The sequence below is a fragment of the Chiloscyllium plagiosum genome, chromosome 51 (genome assembly GCF_004010195.1).
Source record: "Chiloscyllium plagiosum isolate BGI_BamShark_2017 chromosome 51, ASM401019v2, whole genome shotgun sequence".
Lineage (NCBI taxonomy): Eukaryota > Metazoa > Chordata > Chondrichthyes > Orectolobiformes > Hemiscylliidae > Chiloscyllium > Chiloscyllium plagiosum.
In genome coordinates, this window is record NC_057760.1 from 152,087 (window position 1) to 166,231 (window position 14,145).

Below are 14,145 nucleotides of genomic sequence, written 5' to 3' on the forward strand. Positions count from 1 at the left end.
TGTGCGGGTCAGGTGAATTGACCATGCTAAATTGCCCATAGCGTTAGGTGCATTAGTCAGGGGTAAATGTAAGGTGGGGGAATGGGTCTAGGTGGGTTGCTCTTTCGAGGGTCGTTGTGGACTTGTTGGGCCGAAGGGCCTGTTTCCATACCGTAGGGTATCTAATCTGTTCTAACCTCTCCCTTATAAGTCAGACCCTCCATACCCTGGATCAGTGAGTGAACCTTCTCTGGACTGCCTCCAATGCAAGTAAAATTCTTCCTTTTGTCTTTGAGGTGCACCTTAGAAATGAGGAATGCGAGGGACGGGGGAGAAACAACGCCAACGGAGGAGCAGTTACATAATTGATCAGATTCCCTACTGTGTGGAAACAGGCCCTTCAGTCCAATATGTCTACACTGACGCTCCGAAGAGTAACCTACCCAGACCTACTTCCCTGTGACTAATACAGCTAACACTACAGGCAATTTAGCACGGCCAATTCACCTGACCTGCACATCTTTGGACTGTGGGAGGAAACCCGGAGCAAACCCACGCAGACACAGGGAGAACGTGCAAACTCCACACAGACAGTCGCCCGAGGCTGGAATTGAACCTGGGTCCCTGGTGCTGTGAGGCTGCAGTACTAACCACTGAGCAACCGTGCCGCCCCACCGGAACTAGCACAGAATTCTGGGAGGGTGCTCAGATGGGGGTCATAGAGTCATACAGCATGGAAACAGAGCCTTGGGTCCATGTCAACCATGTTCCCAAACTAAACCAGACCCATTTAGAGTCATACAGCACAGAAAACAGACCCTTCGGCCCAACCAATCCATGCCGACCATTCTCCAAAACTAAACTAATCCCACCTGCCTGCTCCTGGCCCATATCCCTCCAAACCTTTCCTGTTCACATACTTATCCCAATGTCTTTTAAACATTGTAACATCCACCACTTCCTCAGGAAGTTCACTCCACATGTGAACGACCCTCACGTCTTTTTTAAAAATCTCTCTCTTCTCCCCTTAAGTGTTGGAATTCCCCCATCCTCGGGAAAAGACACCTGCCAGTGTGCCCCTCATTATTTTATCAACTTCTATAAGGTCCATATCCTTCCAAACTTTTCATGGACTTATCCAAAATGTCTTCATTAAATGTTGTAACTGCACCCGCATCCAACATTCCCTCGGGCAGTTCATTCCACACATTCTGCATGTGAAAGAAAAACTCAAGGGGCTGGAGGTTACAGCAATAGGGAGGTGTTGGGGGTTGGGGGGAGGATTGGAAAGCGCAGATAGGAATCTTAACACCGACATTGTGGAACTCACTGACCCACAGTGTGCAGCGGAGGCAGAATCGAATCTATGGTCAAGAAAGAGAGGGGGACGTTTCTGTGATGAGAGGCGGGAGTAAAGGGCTAGGGGGAGCAGGTGGAAAGAGTGGAGCTGGGACCAGGATGAGATCCGATCCACGTTAAATGGTGATAGGCCAATCTGCCTACTCCGGCTCCTACTTCCAATGAGACGATGGCTAAATGGGAACCGGTGCAGGTCAGTGATTGCGTCCGCAGAGTTGTAGACCCAGCCCGGGACACAACTCTGCAACTGTCCCTAATCAAGAGACCTTAAGGCATCGGCCCCTCGCCCAACTGTGCACACAAATTTTACACACACACACACACACACACACACACACACACAAAAAGATCACCAGCTGGATACATTTTCTGACGCCAATCCCACAATTCTAAACGACTCATTCACCTCCAAGCGCCTGCAGGTGCTGAGATTGCAAAAGGAGCTACAGGATTTTAAATTCCGTCTTTCCAAGGAGAGGTAATGTTTAACAACGCAGATGCCTAAGCCAGCGCTGACGAAAGAAAAAAAAAGAAACCCCGCCACCTTGCATTCTGAAAGTCAAAGAAAGTGACCCATCCCGGTCACAGTTCCCTCAAATGGACAGGATTCCCGTCAGGAACAGAAATGCGTGCATTCAGCAGTGGAGTGTGGTCTTCGGTCAGAAATCCAGATTTCTTTCGTCCCTTAACACCCAGGGTGGGGGGTATCAGTTTATATCAGGGGCAGCATGGTGACTCAATGGGTGGCACAGTGGTTAGCACTGCTGCCTCACTGCGCCAGAGACCCGGGTTCAATTCCCGCCTCAGGCGACTGACTGTGTGGAGTTTGCACATTCTCTCCATGTCTGCGTGGGTTAGACAAAAGTGTGCAGGTTAGGTGAATTGGCCAGGCTAAATTGCCCGTAGCGTTAGGTGAAGGGGTAAATGTAGGAGAATGGGTCTGGGTGGGTTGCGCTTCAGCAGGTCGGTGTGGACTTGTTGGGCCGAAGGGCCTGTTTCCACACTGTAAGTAATCTAATCTAATCTAGCATTGCTGTCTCACTGCACCAGGGACCCAGGTTCAATTCCAGCCTTGGTTGACTTTCTGTGTGGAGTTTGCACATTCTCCCCGTGCCTGCGTGAGCTTTGGCCAGGTGCTCCGGTTTCCTCCCACAGTCCAAAGGTGTGCAGGTTAGGGTGGATTGTCCAGGGAATGTATAGGTTAGGTGCATTAGTAGAGGTCAATGTAGAGCAATAGGGTAAAGGAATGGGTCTGGGTGGGATAGTCTTCGGGGTGGGGTCTGTGTTGACTCGAAGGGCCTGTTTGCACACTGTAGGGATTCTATAATTCATACAAGGCTGGAAAACGGGACTGCTTCGTTTTTGATGAGCCGAAGAGCCCCTCTCCTTGCTCAAGCCATCTCAAAGTATTTTCTGGCAAACGTTTTTTTAAAAAAAGAAAACTTTGTAAAAATAGTAGGCTCTGGAAGGAAGACTATCACAGTTGGAAAGACAGTAGGGAGAATGTCGGTGGTGGTGGGTGGTGGTTTGGGGAGAGAAAGGAGATTTCTACGATCCAAAGGAAGGTTGCATAGTTGCCAACCTTTGTTTCCCCCCCTCCCGCCACTCCATTCCATCCCTCTAATTGACCTTGAGGCTTTTGGTCTTGCTAGGCCCAATTCAGAGAGGAGGCAGATGGGGTCAATTTGTCACGTGACAGGCCAGAGCTGGTAAAGATGGCAGAATGCCCTCCCCAAGAGATTTTTTTAAAATGGGCATCAGTGGAGTCGGTGGCATTTTCACCACAAGCGACAATAGCAGCTACAGTCCCCTTTGCTTCGGCTAACTTCCTGTTGCTTTTTGTTTTTACAAAATATGAACCAAAGGAAGGCTACTGACTGAAACGCAGGTCTCCAATAAACTGGTCTACCTCCCTCTACCCTTCCCCACTCACCACCCCCCCAACTGAGAGTAGGAAATGGAGCGAGTTAGTTCAATGAACAAGTAGAACAAGTTTTGGACTACACAGCGAGGCAGTTAAACTCGAGACGAGAAGGGTTTTGCAAAGAGAGAGAGAGGGGAAGGAAGTTCTGCAATGAAGTCAGAAATTCTCACAAAGACAGGCCCTATAACCTTCAGCCAAACCTGATGGGGAGCCTTGGGGGGTCAAGTTTGCTCATGCAATACACAAAACCAGCCACAACAAGGAGGGAGGGGGAAGACTTGGGACTCCCACCACTTTCAAAACCTCCTGCCCTTTTTGTTTTAAACTCATACCGCAAGCTCTGAACACGACTGCCCAGTTGTATAGAGGAGCTTTTTTTCCCCCCTAAAAGGTCAAAAAAGTAAAACAAGAAGAAGAAGAGAGAGGTTACGGCACATTCACCCAAGAAATCCTCAAATTCAGTTCTGTCAAAAAAAAATGAAATTCCAAACCACGCCTTTGAAACTCAACAAAGTAATTTGTAACTTAGATTGGGAATAATAACTGATCTCAAACTCCTCACAAAAGGGACAACTCGAGTCTTTTGTTTTTGCGCCTCAAAGTACTGATTACATTAAAATTGCTGATTTCGTTTACTTAATGTCCCATTTCTTCAACTCCCTGACTTATTTAAAAAAAAAGATTTCCAGCAACGTTTCCGTCTCTGCCTCAGATATTAACTGCAGGAGGCAGAAAGAGACTAAAAAGGTTCGTTGTTTTAAAACAGATCTCTCTCTCTCTTCCCCCCCTTCTGTCGTCTCCAAGATCTTGGGGGACTTTCAACATCTCCGAACACACCATGGCTTACCTTTTGTCAGGCTCTCTCTCTCTCTCTTTCTCTAAGTCAATCAGGAAGTCGAGTTTTCAAAAGTACAAGTTCCACTGTTTTTTTAAAAAAGAGAAAAACATCTGAACTTTTATCGACAGTCCTCGTGTGTGTTTTTTTTTTGGGGGGGGGTAAAGAAATAAAGTTAACTAGTCCGCAATTTGCTTCCTTGTTGGTTTGGCTGTTTCTGTAAGGTGGGGCTGATAACTTTCATTCGCTTACTGAGTCACTCGGCTCACTTTTTTTTCTAAAAGAGGAACAGACCTCTCAGTTTCTCATGGCCAGACAGGGGGAGGGTTCTGGTTTATTGAAAGCACACTCACAGGACGCCACCTCTGGGTATGACTACTGCGGACAGCTACATACATTTCAGAATATTTTGTTTTTAAAAAGCACCAGGATTCAGGGAGTCTGCCTTATTCATTTTCTTTTTCAAAATTGCTTCCCCCCCCCCCCCTTTCGAGTCTGGATTTCTCTCCCTTAAATCTCTCCACTTTAAAGGAACTCCTTAAAGCGACCAGGGCAATGTCTCATCCTTTTCTAGGATCCCTACAATTGTGTGGTTGCAGGCTATTCGGCCCATCGAGTTCACATTGCCCCTCCAAAGAGCATCCTGCATTTCCCATGGCTAATCCACCCTAACCTGCACATCCCTGGGCATTATGGGACAATTCAGCATGGCCCTAACCTGCACATCCCTGGGCATTATGGGACAATTTAGCGTGGCCAATCCACCCTAACCTGCAAATCCCTGGGCATTATGGGACAATTTAGCGTGGCCAATCCACCCTAACCTGCACATCCCTGAACTATGGGACAATTTAGCATAGCCAATCCACCTTAACCTACACATCCCTAGACTGTGGGAGGAAGCCATAGGAATCCCACGCAGACACGGTGCAGTGGGGGGAAGAACATGCAAACTCCACACAGATGGTCGCCCAAGGGTGACTCGAAGCCGGGTCCCTGACGCTGTGAGGCGGCAGTGCTGACCACTGAGCCACTGTTGTTGATGAAGGCTTTGTTTCCTCTTTTCATTCTCGAGGTCTGAGGTCAGCCAGAGATCAGAGAAAACACCAAGACAGGGAAGTGAAACAGGGCTGAGTCACGACCAGATCCAATACATCCTCACTCAGCATCTGAGGATAGCCCGAATTTTCTCGCACCCTAACCCCTCTGCTCCATCTTAGCATTTCCACTCCCCATTTGGCACGGTTATCTTCATTGGTCAGAGATTTGGGACATTACGTTGTGTTGGTGAGGCTACTTTTGGAGTACTGTGTACAGTTTTGGTCGCCCTGCTCTAGAAAGGATGACATGGGCAGCATGGTGGCTCAGTGGTTAGCACTGCTGCTTCACAGCACCAGGGACCCGGGTTCGATTCCAGCCTCGGGCGACTGACTGTGTGGAGTTTGCACATTGTCTGCGTGGGTCCCCTTCGGGTGCTCAGGTTTCCTTCCACAATCCAAGAATGTGCAGTTTAGGGTGGATTGGCCATGCTAAATTGTCCCAGTAGTGTCTAGGGATGTGCAGGCTAGGTGCATTAACAGGGGTAAATATAGGGTAGGGGAATGGGTTTGGGTGAGCTAGTCTTTGGAGGGTCAGTTTGGACTTGTTAGGCCGAAGGGCCTGTTTCCACATTGTACAGATTCTAGTATTCTAAACTGGAAAAGGTGCAGAAGAAATTTACAAGGATGTTACCGAGACTGGAGGGTTTGTGTTATAAGCAGAAGCTGTGAGTTTTTCTCACTTGAGTGTAGGTTCTATAAAATCATGAGGGATATTGATAAGGTGAATAGCCAAGGTCTTTTCCCGAGGTTAGGGGAGTCCAGAGAGCATTGGTTTAAGGTGAGAGGGGGAAGATTTAAAAGGGACAACTTTTTCACGCAGTGGGTGGTGCGTATGTGGAATGGACGACCAGAGGAAGAGGTAGGTGTGGGAACAGTAACATTTAAAATATATTTGGACAGATACCTGAATAGCTATAGTCATAGAGATGTACAGATGGAAACAGACCCTTTGCTCCAACATGTCCAATATCCTAAACTAAGCTAGTCCCATTTGCCAGCATTTGGCCCATATTCCCTCTTGACCCTTCCTATTTATTTAGCCATCCAGATGCCTTTTAAATGTTCTAATTGTACCAGCCTCCACCACTTCCTCTGGCAGCTCATTCCATACACGCACCACCCTCTATGTGAAAAAGTTGCCCCTGCATAGGAAAGGTTGAGAGGGATATGGGCCAAACGCCGGCAGATGGGACTAGATTAGTTCGGGAAACATGGTCGGAATTGAAGAGTTAGGCCGAAGGCTCTGTTTCCGTGCTGTACATCTCTATGACTCCAAATGGGACTAGATTTATTTAGGATATCTGGTCGGCATGGATGAGTTGGACTGAAGGGTCCATTTCTGCGTTGTAGACTCTGTGGGATCTCCCTCGCATCCACCCCTTCGTCTCTCCCTGCTCCTCTTCCCCATTCCCGAATCTTCCTGTTCCTTTCTCCCTCATGAGTTCATCCAGCTTCCCTCCCTTCAGTGAATCCCTCCTGTTCCTGCAGAGGGAAAGTACTGGCAAGGCCCAATTGGACAGCCACACCAAGAGGGGCTAGGGCTGTCGAAGTGGGTAGAATGGCTTCCCTCCGCTCAGCTGTACCTCCCCCCCCCGTCCATGTCAGTGTCCACAGGAGGGAAGCAGACAATTGGAGAGAGAAAAAGCAGTTGCAGGGTTAATTCTTGAAGTGATGGACGAGCTGTAATTGTATGTAAGCTGTAGCTGTGTTATTTCAGGTGTAGCCATGACGGAGGACAGATTGTGTGAGGCGGTGTTTGCTGCTACACCTCTGGCGAATTCTTCGATCCAACAAACCTTCATCGCTTTCCCGGTTTACCTGTTAGTCCATAAGGAATAGCAATGGGACCAGGCCATTCAGCCTTTCGGGCCTGGTCTGTCATTCAACAGGATCGTGGGAGAGTTAACGCTCTTCATGTCTGCTTTCCCATCCTTTCCCCATAACACTTGATTCCCTTCCCGATCAAGAATCCATCTATGTCATCCTTAAATATCCACAAGGACTCTGCTCCCACTCTGCAAAGGAGTTTCAAATACTCTCGACCCTCAGAGGAAAAAAAACCCTCCTCATCTCAGTCTTAAACTGCACCCCTTTATTCCAAGACGATGGTCTCTGCTCCTAGATTCTCCCAGGAGTGGAAACAACATCTCACTATTTACCCTGTCGAGACACCCAACAATGTTTCAATGAGTTCACCTCTCATTCATCTAAAGTCAGTCAAGTCATACAGCATGGGATAGGCCCTTTGGCCCATCGGGTCTATACTGACAAAGCGACCACCAAAGGTGTGTTACTCCCAGTGTCCCACATCTTTGTCCTTTGGTTCCCATCGCATCAAGCCTCGGCCTTTGGGACTGCCATGGTAAGGGGTCGTTCCCTCTCCTCTCGTCTCTAACCCAAAAGATTGTAGGTGCAAAGCCCGCTCCCTCTTCGAGATTGACACTCCCAATGCCAGCGCTGAGGGAGTGGGCACTGCTGGAGGGTCAGCGCTGAGGGAGTGGGCACTGTCGGATGGCCAGCGCTGAGGGAGTGGGCACTGTGTCAACGCTGAGGGAGCGGGCACTGTTGGAAGGTCAACAGTGAGGGAGTGAGCACTATCGGAGGCCCAGCGCTGAGTGATCAGGCGCGTTAGGAAGGTCAGCGCTAAGAGTGCGGGCAATGTCGGAGGGCCAGCGCTGAGGGAGTGGGCACTGTCAGAGGGCCAGCGCTGAGGGAGTGACTACTGTCGGAGGGTCAGCACTGAGGGAGCAGGTACTGTCAGAGGCCCAGCGCTGAGGGAGTGGGCGCTGTTGAAAGGTCAGCACGGAGGGAGAGGGCACTGTCAGAGGGTCAGTGCTGAGGGAGCGGGCACTGTCAGAGGGTCAGCACTGAGGGACTGGGCACTGTTGGAGGGTCAGCACTGAAGGACCTGGCACTGTTGGAGGGTCAGCACTGAAGGAGCGGGCACTGTTGGAGGGTCAACAGTGAGGGAGTGAGCACTGTTGGAGACCCAGCGCTGAGGGAGTGGGCGCTGTTGAAAGGTTAGCACGGAGGGAGAGGGCACTGTCAGAGGGTCAGTGCTGAGGGAGCGGGCACTGTCAGAGGGTCAGCACTGAGGGAGTGGGCACTATTGGAGGGCCAGCGCTGAGGGAGTGGGCACTGTCGGAGGGTCAGCGCTGACGGGGTGGGCACTGTCGGAGGGTCAGCGCTGAGGGAGTGGGCACTGTCAGAGGGTCAGCATTGAGGGAGAGGGCACTGTTGGAGGGTCAGCACTGAGGGACTGGGCACTGTTGGAGAACCAGCGCTGAGGGAGTGGGCGCTGTTGGAAGGTCAGCACGGAGGGAGAGGGCACTGTCAGAGGGTCAGTGCTGAGGGAGCGGGCACTGTCAGAGGGTCAGCACTGAGGGAGTGGGCACTATTGGAGGGTCAGCGCTGAGGGAGTGGGCACTGTTGGATGGCCAGCACTGAGGGAGTGGGAACTGTGTCAGCGCTGAGGGACCGGGCTCTGTTGGAAGGTCAACAGTGAGGGAATGAGCACTGTCGGAGGCCCAGCGCTGAGGGATCAGGCGCTGTAGGAAGGTCAGCGCTGAGAATGCGGGCAATGTCAGAGGGCCAGCGCTGAGGGAAAGGTCACTGTCAGAGGGCCAGCGCTGAGGGAGTGGGCACTGTCAGAGGGTCAGCGATGAGGGAGTGGGCACTGTCGGAAGGCCAGCACTGAGGGAGTGGGCACTGTGTCAGCGCTGAGGGAGCGGGCACTGTTGGAAGGTCAACAGTGAGGGAATGAGCACTGTTGGAGGCCCAGCGCTGAGGGAGTGGGCACTGTCAGAGAGTCAGTGCTGAGGGAGTGGGCACTGTCGGAGGGCCAGCACTGAGGGAGTGGGCACTGTCGGATGGCCAGCGCTGAGGGAGTGGGCACTGTGTCAGCGCTGAGGGAGCAGGCACTGTTGGAAGGCCAACAGTGAGGGAGTGAGCACTGTCGGAGGCCCAGCACTGAGGGAGTGGGCACTGTCAGAGGGCCAGCACTGAGGAAGCGGGCACTGTCAGAGGGCCAGCGCTGAAGGAGAGATTTCTGTTGGAGGCCCAGCGCTGAGTGAGTGGGCGCTGTTGGAAGGTCAGCACGGAGGGAGAGGGCACTGTCAGAGGGTCAGTGCTGAGGGAGCGGGCACTGTCAGAGGGTCAGCACTGAGGGAGCAGGCACTGTTGGAGGGTCAGCACCGAAGGACTAGGCACTGATGGAGGGTCAGTGCTGAGGGACTGGGCACTGTTGGAGGGCCAGCGCTGAGGGAGTGGGCACTGTGGATGGGGCAGCACTGAGGGAGCGGGCACTGTGTGGAGGGAAGCCATTCTACCCACTTCGACAGCTCTAGACCCTCTTGGTGTGACTATCCAATTGGGCTTTGCCAGTTCTTTCCCTCCCGTTGGGTGAGTTGAACAGGAGGGATTCACTGAAGGGAGGAAGGCTGGATGAACTCATGAGGGAGAAAGGAATAGGAGGATTGAGGAATGGGGGAGAGGGGCAGGGAGAGATGAAGGGGAGGGTCAGTGCTGAGGGGGCAGGAACTGAGGGTCAGAGCTGAGGGAGTGCCACACTATCGGAAGGTCAGTGCTGAAGGAATCCTGCAGTTTGAGGGTTAGTGCTGAGGGAGCACCGTGCTATCAGAGGGCCAGTGCTGATGGAGCACTGCACTGTCAGAGGGTCTGCACTGAGGGAGTTGCATACTGTCAGGGATGCCATCTTTCAGTTGAGATGTTAAACTGAAGTCTCAGTAGCCCCTCTCAGTTGGATGTAAAAGAAAATATTATTTTCAGAGAGAGAGAATAGGATTGTTCTTCTTGATGGTTTTAAAGAGCAGCATTCATTCGAAAAATATCTCATTGCTGTTTGTGGAAGCTTGCTGTGATTAAATTGGCTGCTATATTATAACAGAGACTTGTTGAAGGTGGCTGTAAAGTGTTTAAGGAATACATGAGCCATGACAGGCGATATAAAAATGCAAGTCCTTCATGTTTCCTACAATGGTTCAGTTAGTTTACCACCTGAGTCTCAGCTATCTCCCTTCATCATTTTTAAAAACTTGGTCTATTCTGATTGGGGGCAACGCGAGTTGGTTCAGCAAAGGACTTTAGCCAGCTGAGGCTGGGGAAGGCAGTGATCCTCACATTATCCACTGACTACTGGAACAGCACTTCAGGGAAATGCAGAATTGGAAGGTCATGCTGTCTCACTCTGCCTGCAAACTGAAGAAGAACTGGGGCTGTGGTTCACCCCTGAGGACACTGCTGCCTGAGTCAGGAGACTGAGGTTCCCATTCCCCATTTGTCATCACAAGTTCAGTCATGGTCACATGATCCAGGTACAAGCGTTCTGTCATTATCACATGACACTGATACCATCAGCATTGTCAGCATGATGTGTGATCACATAATCAGTGTTGCTCTGGTTAGTGTGATGACATCATCGATGTTGCCATCATTACAGGCAATGAGACTACTAGTATTGCTGTATGATGACATCATCAGCATTGCTGTCAAGAACATATGATGATATAATTGGTGTTGGCATAATTACATATGATGACATCATTGGCGTTGCCATCATTACAGGAAATGACATCTTAGTGTTACCATCGTTACATGCAATGACACCATTAGTGTTGCCATCGTTATGCGCGATAGCATTATCAGTGTTGCCATCGTTACGTGCGATTACATAATTAATCTGTTATTATCACAGAATGCTGACATCACAGTGTGACATCATTGGAGCTGGCAGTCGTCTTGGAAACCTCGAGGGTGAGTCATTTTTGAATTTCACATTTAAGTATGACACAAGTTATAATTATATGTTAGGCTGAGGGGGTGTTAATATTGGCATTGGGGTGAACATCAGAACGAGGAGCAGGAGTGGGCCATTCAAGCCCTCGAGCCTGTTTCACCATCAAATACATTCACAGCTGATCAGATTGTGGTCTCCATTCCACTTAGCTGTCTGCTTGCCCCCCCACCCCCCACCCCAACCACCACCCTCCCCCCATAACCCACGACTTCCTTGTTGATCAAAACTCTGTCAAAGTCAGCCTTTAATATGTTCCCTGAGCCAGCCTGCTCTATCTCTGCAGGAAAACATTCCATACACTAATGGAATTCCTCCTCATCTCCATCTTACAGGGGACAGGCCTTCTTTAGTACACTTCCCTGTTCCCCCCCGCCATCCCCCAACAGAGATAAACATCCGCTCAGCACTCACCCGGTCAGAACTCCGCTCACCCCTCCCCCAACCTCCTCCCACCCTCTCAGGATCTCGTATGTTTTAGTAACATCTAATTGAATACCAGGCCAAGTGATGACTGATGTTAACTACGTTGGCCAACAGCGGGCAGTGTGACTACTGACATTGCAGTAAGTTGTGTTATGCTACGATGAGGCATTAAGGCTGCTATTGGCAGTGTTCTTTGGAGTGGTCAAGAAACAGACACCTCATCAGATGGCTTTAGATACAGAGTTCCCAAGGCTGGTGATTTCCCTCTCCTTGTGCCCATGGTCCACAAATAGATGGAGCTCAATCCCTGTGATAAATCGACAATTCCATTGTTGTTGGCCCGAGAGACAGCAGGCATGGCCCTTGCTTGGCCAACCTTACTTCAAGGATTCGGCCATGAGCCCTTCTTCAGGCTTGTGCCCGAAACGTCGATTCTCCTTCTCCTTGGATTGGTGCCTGACCTGCTGCGCTTTTCCAGCAACACATTTTTAAGCTCTGTTCTCCAGCCTCACTTTCCCTTACTTCAAGGATTCCCTGTCTCCGTGGAAACCAATTCTCTTGGGGGGGGTGGGGGGGGCACCCAAGGGAGGAGCTCCTGCTCATTTCAGATCACCATCGCAAACTGATCTGGGATCTTCTCCAAGCACGTCGGACCTCAACATGGTTTTATGAGAGAGAAAGCATGTCTCACAGCCTGTCTGAGTTTCTTTGAGAAAATAACCAAGAAGATTGATAAGGGCAGAGTGGTAGACATTGTCTACATGAACTTTGGTAAAGCCTTTGACAAGGTTCTGCATGGTAGACTAACTAGTAACATGAGAATACATAGGATTCGGGGCGAGCTTGCCAATTGGGTACAAAATTGGCTTAACGACAGGAGACAGAGAGTGATGGTGGAGGGTTGTTTTTTTGGACTGGAGGCCTGTGACCAGCGATATTCCACAGGGATCAGTGCTGGGTCCACTTTTATTTCTCATTTATATAAATGATTTAGATGAGGGATATATAAGGCGTGGTTAGTAAGTTTGCGGATGACACCAAGATTGGTGGTATAGTGGACAGTGATGAAGCTTATCTAAGATAACAAAGAGGTCTAGTTCAATGGGCTGAGGAGTAGCAGATGGAGTTCAACTCGGATAAATGCGAGATATTGCATTTCACTAAAACAAACAAGGGCAGGACTTGTACAATTAATGTTGGGGCCTTGGATAGAAACAGAGAGACCTAGGGGTTCAGGTACATAATTCTTTGAAATTTACATCTCATATTGATGGGATAGTTAAGAAGACATTTAGCATGCTTGCCTTCATTGCTTAGACCTTTGAGTACAGGTGTTGGGGACGTCATGTTGAGGTTGTACAGGACGTTGGTGAAGCCTCGTCTGGAGAACTGTGTCCAGCTCTCGTCGCCCTGTTACAGGAAGGAGATTATTAAGCTGGAGAGGGTTCAGAAGAGATTTACCAGGATGATGCTGGGAATGGAGGGTTTGAGTTATAAGAAAAGGCTGGATAGTCTGGCACTTTTATAGTAGGAGGGGTGACTTTATAAAATCATGAGGGGCATAGATAAGGTGAATGGCAGGTGTCTTTTCTCTGGGTTGGGGGATTTCAAGACTGGGGGCAGACTTTTAAGGTGAGAGGAGAAAGATTTAAAAAGGCCATGAGGGGCAATTTATTTACACAGAGGATAGTTCGTGTGTGGAATGAACTTCCTGAGGAAGTAGGTACAGTTACAACGTTTAAAAGACATTTGAATAAGTACTTGACTAGGAAAGGTTTGGAGGGATATGGGCCAGGAGCAGGGAGGTGGGACTAGTTTAGTTTGGGATTGTGATCATCATGGACTGGTTGGGCTGAAGGGTCTGTTTCCATGCTGTATGACTCTATGATTCTATGTGAGACCTGCTGGTAATGTAGCAGGTACAAGACCCCAGGTTTCCCATCACAGCCAATGGTAAGATGCTGTTTGTGAACAACCTCACCCGAGCAGTATTGGATGGAAGAGAGACTCAAAAATGACAATACCCCACCGAACGGGGTCATTGGGTTTCAACACCGGGAGGCTGTTGGATGTTGGAAAACAGAAGACATACCGATTCACATTTGGGCCGCCCTTAAGCCAAGGAAGTACTTTGTGAAGTGGAACATTGTCATCAAGTTGGGCAGCTGATTTGTACACAGCAAGATCCAACAAAATTCATACTCGGGCAACCTGCTTTGCTTTTTAACTGGGGGTGAATTGTCTTTTTCCCTAGGGTAGGGGAGTCCAAAACCAGTGGGCACAGGTTTAAGGTGGGAGGGGAGAGATTTAAAAGGGACCTGGGGCAACGTTTTCACGCTGAGGGTAGTGCGTGTATGGAATGAGCTGCCAGGGGAAGTGGAGGAGGCTGGTACAATTGCACCATTTAAAAGGCATCTAGATGGGTTCATAAATAGGAAGGGTTTAGAGGGATATGGGCCAAGTGCTGGCAGATGGGACTAGATTTGTTTAGGATATCTGGTTGGCATGGACGAGTTGGACCGAAGGGTCTGTTTCTGTGCCGTACAATGTCATGACTGTGTGGCTGTCACTGGAAGGGCCAGCATTTATTACCCATCCCTAATTGCCCAGAGGGCAGTTATGGATCAACCACATGTTTGGAGTCTGGAGTCACATGTTTGGGCGGCACGGTGGCACAGTGGTTAGCACTGCTGCCTCACAGCGCCAGAGA

At 49.8% G+C, this 14,145-nt stretch overlaps 1 protein-coding gene across 1 annotated transcript in view; it reads right to left on the reverse strand.

The window, feature by feature from the left end:
* LOC122544689 (CDC42 small effector protein 1-B-like) overlaps positions 1 to 4,455 on the reverse strand; it is a 42,624-nt gene extending 38,169 nt beyond the window's left edge. Inside the window, exon 1 of the mRNA XM_043683964.1 lies at positions 4,110 to 4,455. The gene's annotated coding sequence lies outside the window, so the exon portion shown is untranslated. The remainder of the gene's footprint in view (positions 1 to 4,109) is intronic.
* Positions 4,456 to 14,145: the final 9,690 nt, after the last annotated feature.